Raw genomic sequence first — 15,792 nt, 5'->3', positions numbered from 1 at the left:
ATTCTGAAAGCGGTCCCCCACTGCAGGTTTGGTCGGCGTTTCTGGTCCCAACTTCTGGCCAGGCGACAGAACCCTCCCCCAGCCCCAGCCTCCCCCCTGCCTAGTGCCAGGGATGACTTCAGCTGGAAGACAAAGGGGCCTTCATGTTCAAAGGCCGGCAAGATGGCTCATCCTCCGTCCTCCGCAAACAAACAGGGCGGCTTTGATCTGGGTGGGGGCGGAGGCAGCGGCTCCAATTAGGGGATCAGCCCGTGACTGGGCTAAAGAATGTTTGCAATAAAATAAAAGATCTAAGTGGCGATAATGACGGGGAGTAGAGAAATGGTGTCACTCGGGGCTGTCTCTGAGCTGTCCCGTTTGAAGTGGATTAACCTGTGGGTACGGGACAGGGGACAAGGGGCCTTCGGCCTCGCCCCCACTCTCAGTGGGGTGGGCTCTCCCCGGTGCCCAGAAGAGACGGCATGACCCTGTTTCCTGAAGCCCCTCCTCACTCTTGCAGACACTGCCCCATCCACACACGTGGGCCAAGGCCTTCCCTGGAGCCCCTTCCGTGGGGCAGGTGGCCTTGCCATCCTGGCCTTTGTCCCCCTCGCCCTGTATGGGGTGCTTCGCTCTGGAAGCTGACCCATGAGTTCGGGCCTGCCTTGCAGTGGGGCTTGGGCTGGTTCTGTTCCTTGAGGACAGGAAGCCTTGTGCCTTGGGGCTGGCACGTCTTCCTCAGTGTCAACAGCCACCGTACTCAGGAGGAAGGGACACAGGACTTTAAGCAGAAAGCAATGGTGGAATGTAAGGGGGTTGCGGGGCGGCACCTCCAGCCGCGTTATGTCCACCCTCAGGGCTGCTCCACGTGGCTGCTCCTGCGGGACGCCATTTACAGCTTAAGGCATGACCCTTTCCTTCTTTCTCTCCACGTTCGTGCCACAAGGCGGTCCTTTTACTCCTCAAGTGAAGAGAGCGAGGCTCAGGACGGCTGAACGACGTCCCCCAAGCAAGAGGACTAAGCGGGGACGCAGGTCCTGCTGGCCCCTGAAGCCCCTGTGTTGTTACCGCGTACAGACACGACCCTGCAGGTGACCCCATCGAATCTCACACATCCCGACGAGGTGGCGCCAGCGGTCATTGTCTCCGTCTTACCAACGCGGAGGCTGAGGCCGAGGGGGGACTTGAGGTCACTGCCCGAGGACATTAGTGAGCAGAGTTCCGTGTATTTGAACTTTGAGGAGCTGGGCGCCCCAAGCCCGTGAAGTTACTCGCTGAGCCACCTCGCCCTCATCGCCCCCTCCGTTCTGGTTACTGGGTCTGATGCAGTCCGCACCCCCCTTTTAAACTGGTGATTCCATCACCTGAGAAGATCTATTCTGTCCTGGACCATGTGCATCCCTTCCATGTGGGCAGGGCCCCCTGGGGCGATGGGGACCCAAGTCCAGAGGCAGCAGGAGCATCCCCACTCTTCCTCCTGCCCCCCACAAGGGGGTCCTGCTTCCGGGAAACCGCTGGGTGCCGCCCGGGTTTATCTGTAAATACAGAAAGAGGGCAGCCTTTCCTCGACGTGGAACTCCTTCGTTTCTCTTCTGGTTTTTCTGTTTTTCTGGCTGTTTATCTTCAGCTAATGCGGTATGACGTGACAACCCTCGCTTCTGAGTCACCAGCGAGTACCTGTTGTGGGGATATTAGCCTCGCTCCTGTCTACGCTGTGACGTGAGAAGGGACTTTTTTAGGGAGCCGGGGAGACTCCCAAGAGGGCAGCAGTCTCCCACCCTGCCGGCGGTGGAAGAAGGGGAGGGATCCGAGAAACGGCGGTCCTGGGGTGGCGACTCTGACATAGCTTTGGAAAGAGAGGAGATGGATGACCGAGGCCGAGCCTGTGTTCTGTGCAGGGACAAGCAAATCCAGGAGGCCCCTCCGGAGGCAGCTTCACAGACATGTGTGTGTGTTTCTCTTCTCACTGGTCACGGACTTTTAAAATCCATCAAACTTTGAGTTAGGTTTATGAAGTCCTACCTCTGCCTCAATAGCTGGCCAACCGTGATGTCAAACGTACTTCAGCCAGGACCCAAAACACAGTGAAGGGGGTCTCCGCCCTTTTCAACATTCTGCGGTGCTGAAGGTTCCTTCGTCAGCAAATTTCAGCTGGCATTCCCAGCACCTCAGGGAGGGGGGCCATGTCAGTCTACCCATGCTCATTTAGACAAACCTGGGGTATTTGACCAAACGCCAGGGTACCCTGTGGCTGAGTCGAGTTGACACATAAAATTCACCATCACCGCCTCCCGCAGAAGCCAATCACGTGACGAGGGAAGGGATGGAGATGAGCCCTACGCCCATGCCTTGGTATTGCTGGGTTTGTGCACATAGAGAGCCATACGTCACTCTGGGCCACTGTAGAGTGAATCCAGGGGAAACCTGACTGCGCTCCGGTTCCGCCCTCCTTGCTGGTGAGCACCCCCTAAACTGCACCCCGCACACCCCTGCGTTATTGTGCTCTCTCTACGCCACCTGTCACACCCACCGTGTCCGAACATCCCCACTCGCCCTCACATCCAATCCTGGGTGGCCCCAGCTGCCTGTTCCCCAGGCCACTCTCTCCACATCCTGTCTGGACTGCTGGGGTGACCTTCAAAAGCTCCTTTCATCATGGACGCCCAGGATGCTGGACGGGCAGGGTCTTTGGAGGCGCGACACCTTCTCTAGTCCTCCTCTTCCTCCTTATGGCTGGGGGCTGCGGTGGCTGCCCCGGCCCTCCTGTGTGGTCCACAGGGGCAGTGGGTGTAGGGAGGAGAGGGTTGTGGGCCTGATGGGGAGGCAGGAGGTAAGTAACGTGATCAGGAGATGGGACACGGGATGGGAGGTGTCCGAGGATGAGCTATGGGTGTGTGGCAGATGTGCGCATGCTGTGCACACGAACAGGTACGCGACTATATGTGACTCCTACAAAAAGACCCTGGGCAGTGGGTTGGGGGTGGGGGCAGAGAAGTTGGGCAGGGGCCAAGCAGCGTTGTCTGGTTAATGAATGAGTCCACTTCTCTGGGATCCTCAGCAGAGGAGCGAGAGCTCCACCCCCTGCAGACACAAGCCACCTCCACGCACACCTGCACACCTCGCTGGGGGCTTGCAGTGGGGCCGCTCTGCCCCCAGCTCTCCCGGAAGGGTGGGTGTGGGTGTGACAGCTCTAGTGCACCGCTGGAGGCAAACACAGGGTCCCCCTCTGTTGAGGCATTTCTAGCCATATCCTTGCGGGGCACAGTTGCTGTCATCTGTACAGGAAGGGGTGTGTCAGGCTGGAGGCAGTTTCCGAGCGCCGACATCTGCCCCCCAGCCTTGGCAAAAGACGAAAAGTCAGGACAATGCAGCGAGTTGTTCGTCAGTCTAAATGCATTCAGTCGCATGGACTCTCCTTTCTTTGGAGATGACGTCTTTCTTCTTCTTGATATTCAGATGCCCTTTAAAGATCACATTATCGATGCTGTGCATGTGTGTGTGTGTGCGCGTGTGCTCGTGTGTGCGTGTTTGTTTGCTTATGGAAAAAGGCACAATAGTGATCAAAGTGTGGTCTGAGAATGCCCGGTGGTCCCTAAGACCCTTTTAGGGGGCCTATTTTCCTAATAGCACTGAGATGTTACGTGTCCATTTCACTGATGGTGCCAACGCCATGGTGGGTAAACCTACTGGGGCCGGAGCTCAAATCAGGCTGTGATACACTTGCAGAAACAGAGATGGTATCACTGAAGAATGTCAACGCAGGACCATTCGTTAACTTGCTAATTTCTTGACCTTTGAATACAGCCATTTCAATATTGTTTGTGACCAAATGCAGAAAGCATTTCTCCTGCCTATTGAAATACGATCGTTGTCTCGAGGAAAGGTACTTATGCCATTGTTTGAGTTGCAAGTGACCTAACTGAATACCATTTTTACTTGGGGGGAAAAAAAAGCTCACAGAGAAATTGTGGTTTTTCAGACTTGAGTATTGGCAGACATTTTCTTGAAAATGAATGAAACATGTCTGTCGCTTCAAGGAAAATAAAGGAGACTATTTGTTGCTAACGATAAAACTCAAGCTTTCAAAATAATGACGATAAATGCCTGGGACAGAACGAGTATCTAATAAATGCTATCTTTCCCTTTCTTCCCACCCCCATTTCTCTCGCTCCTTCCCTCTCTTCTTGGTTGAGATTAGCTTCTTGGCCCTGAGAATTTAGTGTCAGCTGGGGGAGAAGGTATCAGTTAGGGTACAGGGTACGCTGCTGCAAGAGTAGTCTCCCCAAATACAGCAACTTAAACGAGATAGAAGTTTTTCCCTCATGCGAAACGCCAAGGTAGGAGGTAGTCTGGGGGTGTGGGACGATTTGACTCCATGGAGTGGATCAAGGCCCAAGCGACCTCTTGCCCACTTCCTGCTCACCCCCATGGTTGAAGCTGGATCTCTGCACCTTTTCCATGCTTTGACACACAAAAAAGAGGGAAGGACAAGGCAAAGAGCAAGCACACGCCTCCTGTGCTCACATCCTGCCCACAAATGGCCCCATGTAGCTGCAAGGGAGGCGGGAAGATTGAGTGTCTCACGGTGTGGCCATTCTATCGCTGAAATGCATTAGGGGAGAGTGGCTGCTGGGGCCCAATGACTGTCTCTGCTACGGCGAGAGTGGCGTAGGCTCGGGAGAGAAAAGTGTGGGGATAGCAAACATGTGGCAGCTGTAGGCTCTCAGCTTCAAAGAGATTCTCAGGGGACAGCCCAGAGAGGCCACCGTGGACTCAGCACCCAGACTCTGCTGCCTGTCCTCGCACGGTCTGTACATGCGATCCAGGCCTTGCACTCCCAGATTTTCTCCCAACATCTGAACCCGTTAGATGGAGAAGGGACCTTAGAGATGCCCCCTCGTTCGATAAAAAGAAGGCTGGGTCCCAGGGTGGGGGAGACTCTTGCCCAGTGATACGAAGTGGGTCAGAGTCAGGGGTGGCACCAGAACCGACTCTCCTCTCTCCCTGGCCCGTGGCTTTCCTGCTGCACCGCACAGCTCTCTCTGCCGTGATGCATCAGATCTGCTTCCTGCTGGACACACCAGGTGACTCCGTACCTGAGCTGACCACTCAGTCACTGACATACTTTAAATAGGAAAGAAGCCAACTCGTAGCACACGATCAAAAAGTCGGATAAGTGAGAGATGTGCCTGAAGGACAGCTATCCCGGGAAGGGGTTTTCCAGCCTTTTTCATTCATATGTCACTCAAGATCCTTTTGGTGGCAGGTGCAGAAATTCCACTCAAACCTGCTCACGCGGTTAAGGGGGATTTGCTGGCTGTATATTCACCAGTTCCGTATTTTTAGGGTAGGTCACTTTCAACGCTCCACTCCTGGTACCAATTTCTACATCACCTGAGGTGTCTTGTTGACCAGCAACAGCAACAAGCTCTGAGTGACCTGAGACTCTGGGCCTTTTACTGGGACGATGCTGGGTGGCTCAGAGGATTGAAGGGAGGGCTGCGACACTGGGCCCGGAACCTGGATTTTTGAGGACGTCAGCCGGGTCTGTCGCCTGATGCTTCTGTTTCTGTCCACCCCCGTCTGGTACCAGAAAAAGACGGCGAGGAGACGGGGAGATACACCTGGCAGACAAAAGCACAGCTGTCACACCTTCGGTCTCCCCCCGATGCACATTGTCCACGTCCGCGTTTGATTAAGGGATCGGCGATGGCTTTATTCTCAACTTTTGACGGACAGATATGTGTATAGACCTTATTGCTGTCGCTTTTCTAATGAGGGGCCGTACGTATAGTAGTTAGAACATCCTGGCTCAACACTTATTAACCATACAACCTGGGGCAAGTTGCTTAACTTCGCTGAGACTCAGTTTCTTCATCTTTAAAATGGGGATAAAAATTCCTCGTTGTAAAGATAATGAAAGACACAACCAACGGGAGGGTCTCGAAGTGGAATGAGCGTTTAATAAATAGTGGCTACGTCCATCGTACTAATGTCCCTCCCTCTCTACTCTCTCAGGCTGGGGTCCCAGAAGCAATCCCAAGAGGAGGAAATGGGTAGGAGGTGGGGCAGTGGAAGCATGAAGGGAAGGCGTCGGTCAGGGCGCAGAGACCCAAGCAGGGGTGGGCTACCGAGCAAGGATGTTATATCAGGCAAGAGGGGGATTTGGGCTCATTCCCATGGGAAATGGAGACCTGTGAGTCACCCTCAGAGTTGCTGGGGCAGTGATTCCCCCACGCCGGTGGACATTGGTAGAGGTCCCTGGTCACCTGAGGTCAGCCTGCCAACAATGAGACGCAGGTGCTGGCCATTGAGAGTAAAAGCACACCGGGGTCAGGTAAAGGGGTCCCAGGGGATACGGTGGACCCCTGACGTCCAGGGGCCCTCTCATAGTCACACAAGAGACTCGAAGCTGGAAAGGGTTTTAACAAGGGGGCCAGGGCTAGAGAGGCTCCCTCTGAGTCGGACCTCTCCCGCTCCAGAACCTTCCTCCTTGGGCTGCCAGTTTGCAAAGCACTTCCAAATAGGAGAATCCGTGAACTCAGCACAAAAGCTGGGAGCGTTTGTTGGCAACCCCAGCCTGCGGAAGTGGGGCTTTGAACCCGGAGGCCTTCTGCACTGTGGCACTGTGGCATCTCACCAGCAGGCCCCGGGCTGAGCCAGGCTCGCCTGAGCTTAGGCTCATGCATATATATATATATATGCATGAGCCTAAGCTCAGGTGGTGTTGCTGCTGCTCACAGTCTGAAGGTCGAGAGGCTGGGATTTCACAGCTGGCAAAAGGCCCACCTGCTCAGGTATTCCCCCGGGACTTCCTAAGCACCGGCCTCGCCCCTGCTCAGGGGAAGACCTCACACCTCACAAGTTCATGGACGACTCCGGTTCCTGCTCCACATGAGAGAAGACAGGCAGAGCCAGGGCGTTGGGCGATGAGGGAGAAGAAGCCGCCTCCCACCTGGAGATCAGGGAAAGCCGCAGGGGTGGGTGGGCTCTGCTTCTCTCCCGCTCCCGTGGAAGGCAGAAGGTCTGGGCAAAGGGGGGTCTTGTTTTTCTACCAGTAGCAAGACTCGTCCCCGGAGAAGGCTCTCGGGCGGCTCCGGCCTCGACATTCCCGGGCCGACCCCCAGGGCTTCCCGTGCGCCTTGACAAAGCCGTCATGTGCAGTCGCACAGATTACGCACTGCGCAGCACCAAGAGTCGTGTCGCCTAAGTTCGAGTGACCCACCTTGCAGCCCATGAGACAGCGTATGCCGGCAGCCACGTGCAAAGGCCCGGCTGGCGGGCAGCGGGCCGTCCCGTCTCGGCTGCCGTGCGGAGAAGCTCCATCGTTCTCCTCGAGCCCCTTCCCTCATCTATCAAGCGGGGATGGTAATGATCGTCCCTTGTCCCCAGAGGTGGCAAGGCGTGTGTGCCATAGCAAACTGTGTACAGCTGTTCACGCGGGGCCTGGAAGGAGTGGACCCTCAGCGTGGTTTGGCTTCTCACACTTCTGCCTCCTGCCTGGACTCGAGGGCGGGCATGGCCCCTGTCTGACTCACTCCTGCCTCCCCTGTCCCCAGCCCAGTGCTGGCACATTGGAGGGACTTGGCACCCCTTTGCCAAGGGCCCAGGGGAATAACGCTGAACGTGGCAAGGGTATTTGGGGAGCGCTGGGGCAGCAGGCACCAGCCTGGCACCCCTCTTGTTCCCTTTTGGGGAGATCCTGGGGCCTGGTTTGAATTAGCGCCCTCCTCCCCACTTCCTGCCTCCATGTACATCTTCTCTGGGATGAGTTTGCCCAAGCAGAGGGCGAAACTGGTGGCCGCGGGCTGGGTTCCGGCAGAGACACGTGTTTCATTTGGCCCGGGCCATGACTTAAAGTTTTAAATCAGTTGCCAACATTTTAAAATTTGGAGATTTCGCCTAGAAACCTGGATTTCCATGAAAAATCGAAAGATCTAGCAACTCTGGGCCCTCGCGTGGTCGCTGGTGTCGAGCTGCAGCCGTCCCTTTAGGCTGGGGATTTGGGTTTACCTGGCCTGAGCGCCTCCGTTCAGTTTCTCGCCCCTCTCCTGGTGACCTGTGACCTCTGGTTCTATGGACCTTGCGGACAGTCCTGGTGAACTTTCAAGTCTCAGCTTGGCAAATCATGGCCGTGCCAGGGCCTTGGTCTGTGTGACGAGCGTACTCCCCAGAGAATCTGCAGAGGTGTTCTTCACGTGTGCCAGCCACCGTGCCCGCACTCACGGCCAAGCCTCCATTGTCACCCTCCTGCCGACTTTCTCTTCCTCCCCTGCCTCCATCAAGCCTGCGAGGCTGCGGCATTGTTTTGGGACGCAAACATACGTTATTAGAACCCCAGATCAAAGGCGGCGTCCCACGGCCTGCCTCTCAATGGTCCCTTTGTGCAGACGGAAGCCTGTGAGGAGCTAGAGCCCAGGCAGAGAGGGAGGGGCTGGAGGAGGGGGCTCGGGACAAAGATACTTGTCACCCTGAGACGCTGATGTTAAAAGAGGCGCCAGGTGGAGGATGGACCCCGGTTCAATGGAGAAGTCTCGTGTGGAGAGGAAAACACTGGTCCCCGTGGTTTCAGAGGGAAGGGACATCAGCAGCCGGGTGCATGGCCTCCAGCTGCCCGCCTGCCCCCGCTGGGGGTGGGTGTGACGTGGGCAAAAGCCACGTGGAGCGATAGGGTGGCAGAGACCTCCCCTTGGGCACAGAGGCAGGAAGAAACAAAAATGACATAGGTGGGGAGCTTGAAGAAGGTCAGAGACGCCGAGGGGGGCAGTTTCACCTTTAGTCAGATGGCCCGTTTGCGCGGCCTTTCCTGCCTGCAGCAAACATTTCTAAAGCCCCTACTATGTGCCAGGCACCGTGTGGGGTGGGGTGGGCATGGACATGACTAACTCCGGGTCCGGGTGGGCGGGGTGATCTGCCGTAACCGCCCCATCAGCGTCAGTGGCATCGGCCACGTCCTGTGGCCGGACAGGACGCAGAAATGTTTCGCACACGTCGTCTCATTGATCTTCAGGGCTGGCCCGAACAAAGGAGCGCTTTGAGATTTTGAGAGTTCAGATGCTGAGCCAGGAATCCTGCCTGCTCTGGGGGTGGGGAGCAGGTATGAGAAGGATTTACTGAAAAGGGGGTTCTCTAGGAGAGGAACCCACGAGGACGGGATGGAGCTCAAGAGGTGGCGGTGACACTGAGGTTCAGAGACAGGCAGGCGCTTGCTGACATGAGCTTCACAGGGCCCAGGCCCCTGTCCCTTGCCTCTTCTGTTCTGAGTCTACACTCCCCCCGCCACCCCCAGGATCTCAGCCAACGCCTGGCTTTACATTCCTTCTATCTGCTCATGACACCCAGGTGCGCCTCTCCCGCCCGCTGCTTGCTTCTGAATTCCAGGCTCACAGATCCACCTGCCCACTTGATCTCGCTGCTCCCATATTCAACAGGCCTCTCAAACTAAAGTGTGCAAATGGAGGTCCTACCCCTCCCTGCCCCACCGCAGGCTTCCCTAGCCCCTCCTGCCAGGGACTTAGGCCAAAGATGTTGGCATCTTCCTTAACTACCCCTGCAACACACACACCCCGCATATTAGCTAATCTTGTTGCCTCTACCCTCCAAACACATGCAGCATCGAATGCCTCGCCTCCTCCCCTGCCGTCCTCCTGGTCTGAGCCTCCATCATGCCGTGCCCGGGCTGCGCGGTCACCTCCTCATCCGTCTCCTTGCTTCTGCCTGGTCTCTGGCCACCGCCCCTTAATCCACACTCCGTTCTCAAAACAGCAGCCCAGTCAGTCCAGGTCACGATTCTCCTCTAGTGGCCCCCGTCTCTTTCGGGTAGAGCTGAATCCCTAGCCAAGCGAGGTGCATGGCCAAGGCTTGTCACCTTCCAACCTCATCACCTCCTCCTTCTTGAAATCCCCTCTCTCTCCCTCTGCTTCAGAGCCACTGGCCTCCTTGTTCCCCAAATAGTCATACACGTCCCCCCTTCCAGGCCTTCGCCTTGCCGTTCCCTCTGCCTGGACCCTCTTTCCCCTGCCACCCTTACGGCTCCCTTCTTCATTTTCAAGTCTTTGCCCAAAGGCCACTCTCTCTGACCCCTCTGCCGGAAATCGCCACCCCTCCCCTGATATTTCTCGTCCCTCTTTTCCATTTGGTGCTTCCCCCCACAGACACACCATGTATTTCGCTGACTTCCTTCCATCTCTTTAAGAGACAAAGATAACATAAGAGCCTGGTATAAATCGGGCCCTCGACAAATCTTTGCTGAGTGACTTAATTAATAAAAGAGAAACTCCTTTAGTTTTTGGTGAGTTATATAGAGGTGAGTTATATAACCCTCGTAGCTGCTAAAAAAGCCTTCTTCCTAGAGCCTCCAAGTGTTGTCTACAGACCAGCAGAATCAACCTCACCTGGTGCTTGCTAGCAACGCCGATTCTCGGGTCCCAACCCAGATTGCATTTCAGCAAGCTCCCAGGGGAGTCATATGCACGTTAAATTCCAAGCAGCCCTCATCTAGGCCATTTGACCCCAGCCCAGGAAAGGGGCACCAAAGGTCTCTCAGAGACCCAGGATCAAAACATACAGGCAGAACTAACGAGGTTAAGAGCTGGGAACAGGCAGTGTCAGGGATCAGGGACCAAGACAGTCCATCTGTCTGTGTGTCTCTCTGCACCTGCTTTAGAAGCTCTGCCACGCTCTTACCACTCCTATTATTCCTGCTTCCTTCTGCTAGTTCATCAGCCCACGTGGCCCCCAAGCAGCTGCTCCCACCCCTGGGGCTATGGAGCCCTTCAGCTTCCCAGACACCAGGGAGCGAACCCCAGGCCCTGGACCTCTCTATTCAAATTCTGCAGAGAGATGCTGATTGGTCAGGCTCATGGGTCAGGCAACCAATCAGCTGTGGCCAAAGAGCGAAGGGGTCATGTGGTACCAACAGGGCTGGACTGGAGGTGGGGTGGGAGGAGGAGGAGGCAGCAGCTAAGCTAGAAGGGAAGGCAGGTGAGGCTTTGCCGCAGGGGCTACTTTACCTCTCGCCTCTCGCTAGGGCCTTAAGAAGCCATGGGCCCGCTGGAAGCCTCGTGCATAGTAAGCGTCCCATTGCTCAGAGGCCTGGAGGGGCGCAAACACGTCCTGAGACATGTTAAATGCCCACCACAGACTCCCGCGGGTGTAGTCCTTCAGGGAATCTTCCCACGCTGGCTCTGTCCCCGCTGAGCTGTCCGTCCTGCTGTCCTCTTGGCCCAGGTCCCTGGATTTGGTTACTCGGAACCTCACATGGGAAGGAAGCCACTAGTTCAGCATTTTCCAAAATGTGTTCCATGAACACACGTCTTCACTTGAACTTCCCAAAAGGGGTTCCCTAGTCCGGCGAGTTAAAGAAAAGTCTCCTCTTGGAGAATCACAAAGCTCAGCTGCCCACTGAAGGTTCTGACAAGTCCTGCAGGAAAAGGACCTTGTCTCCCTCTGGCCGAGCCACGGCTGCCCGAGGCTGCCTAGGGAGTCCTTTCTTTCACACAGCAACGCTGGTGTTCAGTGAACCTGTTTTGGGAAATGCTGATCCGCCCGGCCCTTCCTTGTTTTATAGATGGGGAGACCGAGTGTGGTAATCAGGTGTAGGTTGACTGCATGTTAACTGGAAAATGAAGGCTTAGGAAGATGGGGCTTTCTGTCTCCTTTTCATAAAAGAAATCTGGAAGCAGCAGACCGGTCCTGTGGCTGGAAGGGCGAGCTGGGAGCAGGGCGGAGGGGCAGGGACTGGGGGAGAACAGGGGCACGATGGGGCCGGGGTGACATTCTCCCCGGTCCAGCATCACCTGGGAAGCCTGTGAACCTGCCAGAACACCTTCGACCTGGGAGGAAGTGGCAGCACAAAAATTCAATTCGGTTCAGCCAACATTTAGGCTCGAGGAGCTGTCTTTGGGGCCTCTCTCCTCTAATGTCTGAATAGAGTGGCCGGGGGACCTCACCCCTTGCTCCCGGGGATGCTCGGCCTCCTGCACGTCATCCCCAAGGACTGATGCTGGGGCCTGGTATTCCTCCTGGCTGCCTCTGGCTCCCGTCTTTTTTCCCCTGATGAACATCTGTATTCAAGACCGCTGTGGCCTGTGGCCTGTCGCCCTACTGATGGGCTGTGTTAGGCCATCTTTCTGATTCTTTCATTCTGTGCTGTGCCTCTAACCCAGAGATGCAGTTGGGATTTTGCTGAGGTTTGGAGACACAGAGGGCGATTCCATCATAGGGCTGAGCAGGTGACAACCGCCAGTCACACATTAGTAATCATCGCCTTGAAAATTCATCGCGCCTCCCTCCCACTTCACCGCAGTGCCCCGTCTGCAGCCCCGTCTGCAGCCCTTATTTATTGCTCCTCTCCAACTCCGTTTCCCTGGAGACTCTTTCCTTCTCTTTCTGGATTGCCTTCTCCAAAATCCCTATGACTTTCTCATGCACGACAATTTAACTCTCCCCTCCTCCCCCAGACCAGGTTTCCAGGCCACATAGCAATGTTCACATTCACCAGTGGAACGAAGCAGCTCCAGGGGCCCGGGAGGAACCAGCAGACTTGGACGCTAGTGTTTTCTTTGGTGTAGCCGGATCACGTTCTTGGCGGCCCTCTCACTTTCTGGCTGACCACAGCACACCCCAGGGCAGAGGTGCGGATGGGCAGGCTCCTCTCGTTCCCTACAGAGCGCCTCCTATGGGCAGTGCTCGGTAACTGCATCTAGGGATGCCGGCCCACCACCCCGAGGAGCCCAGACTCTAGGAGCAAATTTAGCTCCAGCGTAAAAAAATAAAGAGTGCCAAGTGGAGAAAGGGGGGGCGGGGAGCGGGTGGAGCTTGGCTATTCAGAGCTGTCAGAGATCTTCAGGTTGGAAGGTCAAGGAGGGCTTCCTCTAGGAGGCGGCATTTGAAGGGGGGCCAGATCAGATGTCTTAAGCAGGGGATAAGCATGGGGGTGGCCAACCAGGGTGAGCTATTTTTTTTTTCCCCAAACTTCCCAGCTCTGCTTCTGACAGATTTCACCTAAACCAGCCTTGCTAAATCTCAAGCCCCATGAAACCCATTTCTGTTATAATCTCTCTCTCTTATCTCTTCCTTGCCTTCCTTCCCCATTCTCCTCCCCCAAAGGATGGGAAATCTTCAAAGAAAAAGATGTGTCACTGTAAGTATACAGCCCAAGAAATGGGCCAGATAAATTATTAAAACACATAAAAAGACAGTGAGTCGTGGCGCGGGAAGCTCACAGAGACCAAATAGCCAGCCCAGGTGGATGGTGGGCTGGTGGCCTCTAGGGAGCCCCTCGTCACAGCTCTGGACAGGCTAAGATTTCAGCTCAAGGCCCACCTCTCTGATTTCTCACCCCAGGGCCAGATTGTTTGGCGGGTAGGGTGAACCGCTTCCAACAGCAGCAAGTCCCAGGCGCCTGATGGGCTGGGAAGGGCCAGGCTGAAGGTGGAGGGGGGCCATTGTGTCTGGGCTGGACGTTTGGGATTTACTTCCCCCAAGACTCAAACTGGTAACTGCAGAGTTTTAGTTGTTGCTTTTATCTTTTTTTTTTTTGAACTGTAAAAAGAAATTCCCAAGGGGTTGGGGTGGGGAGGGATACTTTTTTCTCATGAAAGAAGAAAGCCATGACCGGTTTAAGGAAGTAACCAACTTTCTGAGCACTGTGAGAAAGAATGCCAGGAGCTCTGCTTTGATTGACATGGACCCTGGCACCGGTGGGGGTTGGAGGTGAGAGAGACAAACAGCATCCCAACCGAACCGAATGCCGCTTCCTTTGGGGGGGCCTGCAGGAAGGCTCCCACTCTGCTTCGGACACTGGACCCCCATCCTCGCTTTTTCCTTTTCCTATAGCTCAGGGGTTCACACCACGGACATTTTGGGCTGGACAGTTCCTTGTTTTGAGGGGCTGTCCTGTGTCCTGTAGGATGTTTAGCGGCAACCCTGGCCTCTTTTTCAGATACTGCCACATGTGTCCCCGGGCCTGGGTCGGGGAGCTGCTGCTATGGCTGGTGTCCCCTTGTAATTTACCACGCATCACACGTTGTTTCTTCCAGCAGAGTGTAATCTGAGAGTGGGCATCATCTATTTTGTTCACCGGTGTATCTTACGTGCCTAAAATAGTATTTGTCACACAGCTGGCATTGAATTTGTATTTGTCTCTAGATTGCGGACGCTCTACGGTGGAAGGTGAAGTTCGGGCTGTGTTAGGACGTGACATAGTGAAAACAGCATGTGCGATGGTATCGACAGGCCTGGGTTCGGATCCCAACCACGTCACTGGTTGCTGTGTGACCTTGGCCAAGTGACTTCACCTCTCTGAGCCTCATAGAGTCTCTCCTGTGTAGAACAAATACAAGCGTGCGTCAGAGGCTGGTTGCGAGGGCTCTACGTGACTTAGACAGTGGCTGGCATATGGTAGGTACTAGCTAAGGAACTGCCATGCAAAGTGGACAATAATGATATTCTGGTGGGTCCCAGCACTCCTCAGATGAAGTCACCCTGCTAACAGCATCGATGTGCCTGCTTATAAGATCAGCCTTCATTTCTACCAAAAAGGATGTATGAAGAACGAAGTTTGGAGCCTGAAAGTAAGACCGTTGGATGAAGACATTTGTGACTCTGGAGGGCCATGGAGCTTCCAGTGTCCTTTTGAGACATGTAAATGATCCAGAGCTGTGATTTCCAATAAAGTAGCCACTAGCCCCATGTGGCTATTGGTCACTTGCAAGGTGGCTAGTCTGGGTTGAGATGTTCTCTAAGCATAAAATATACACCGGATTTCAAACAGTGCAAAAACAAAGAATGTCAGATATCTCATTAAATGTTGAAATTATAATATGTTCGATACATTGGATTAAATAAAAATACGTTATTGAAATTAATTTAATCTTTTAAACTTTGGAAACATGTGGCTGCTAGAAAATTTAGATTTACTTTTGTGGCTCACGTTATCTAAGGAGTCAGCAGAAAGGGCAGAATTGAGGCTCCATTTTACAGATCTTAAAACCGAGGCTCTCACAGAGAATTCGGTCCAAGGGCAAAGCTGCTGTCCTCACTCCCAGCGCTGGGTTTCGTTTTCCCACATCAAGGCTGCCAGTTACCAGGATGAGCTTAACAACAGGCCCACGATGTCCCCAGCAGAGCAGGCATTCTCTCCCAGAACCACAAAGGTGGGGTGGAACCCCTTGATGTTGCCCTCCCTTCTGCAGAGACCTCCCCAGACAAAACAAACAAGCCCTTGGGTCTGCGAACTGCAGCGGGGAGCGGAAACCGAGGAAGATCAAAGACCCAGCGGTTACCCCCTTCCGGGCCGCGCAGCTGGCAGCGCGCCCCGTCCCCGGGGCGGGCATTCGCAGGCCCCCTGGCGAAGGGATCCGAGCTATTGGCTAGCAACTCGTGGCTTTCAGACACTTGTCACCGCCAAAAGTGAGCTGCGTCCCCAACTGGCTCGAGGCGCGGTGGGGGCTACTCCTGGACCCCCAAATCAAAACCTAGAGGGCGGAGGGGGTGGGACATGAGGCGAGTGATAAGCTGACACTTTCTGCAAAGGCAGGTCGTGGGAAGACTGGGGAGGGGCAACGGAGCAGGCGCGCAGCAGGCGCTAGCGCCGGAGCAGCGTCCCTCTCCCGACCTCAGTCTCAACACCTGTAAATTGGAGCCACCGAGTCCTGCCCAGCCCGCTTCAAGGGAAACTAGAGCGGAGGGAAGGCACAGTGTTGTCCTCGAGAGCGCAGGACCCAAGAGGGTGTCTGTCCCATTACGCCTGCTGGCGAGAGCCCCCCAATCCGGGTCCCCAGGCCCCTGCCCCTGGTCGGGGGGACGGAA

General features: G+C 55.1%; 1 protein-coding gene across 1 annotated transcript in view; it reads left to right on the top strand.

Moving 5' to 3' along the window:
- Positions 1 to 15,792, top strand: part of NKD1 (naked cuticle homolog 1) — a 149,143-nt gene that overhangs the window by 57,277 nt on the left and 76,074 nt on the right. The gene's annotated exons all lie outside the window — the stretch shown is intronic.

This window comes from Pteropus vampyrus, unplaced genomic scaffold (assembly GCF_000151845.1).
Source record: "Pteropus vampyrus isolate Shadow unplaced genomic scaffold, Pvam_2.0 Scaffold51, whole genome shotgun sequence".
Lineage (NCBI taxonomy): Eukaryota > Metazoa > Chordata > Mammalia > Chiroptera > Pteropodidae > Pteropus > Pteropus vampyrus.
The sequence above is the reverse complement of the archived record's forward strand: the minus strand, read 5'-3'. Positions and strand labels throughout refer to the sequence as shown.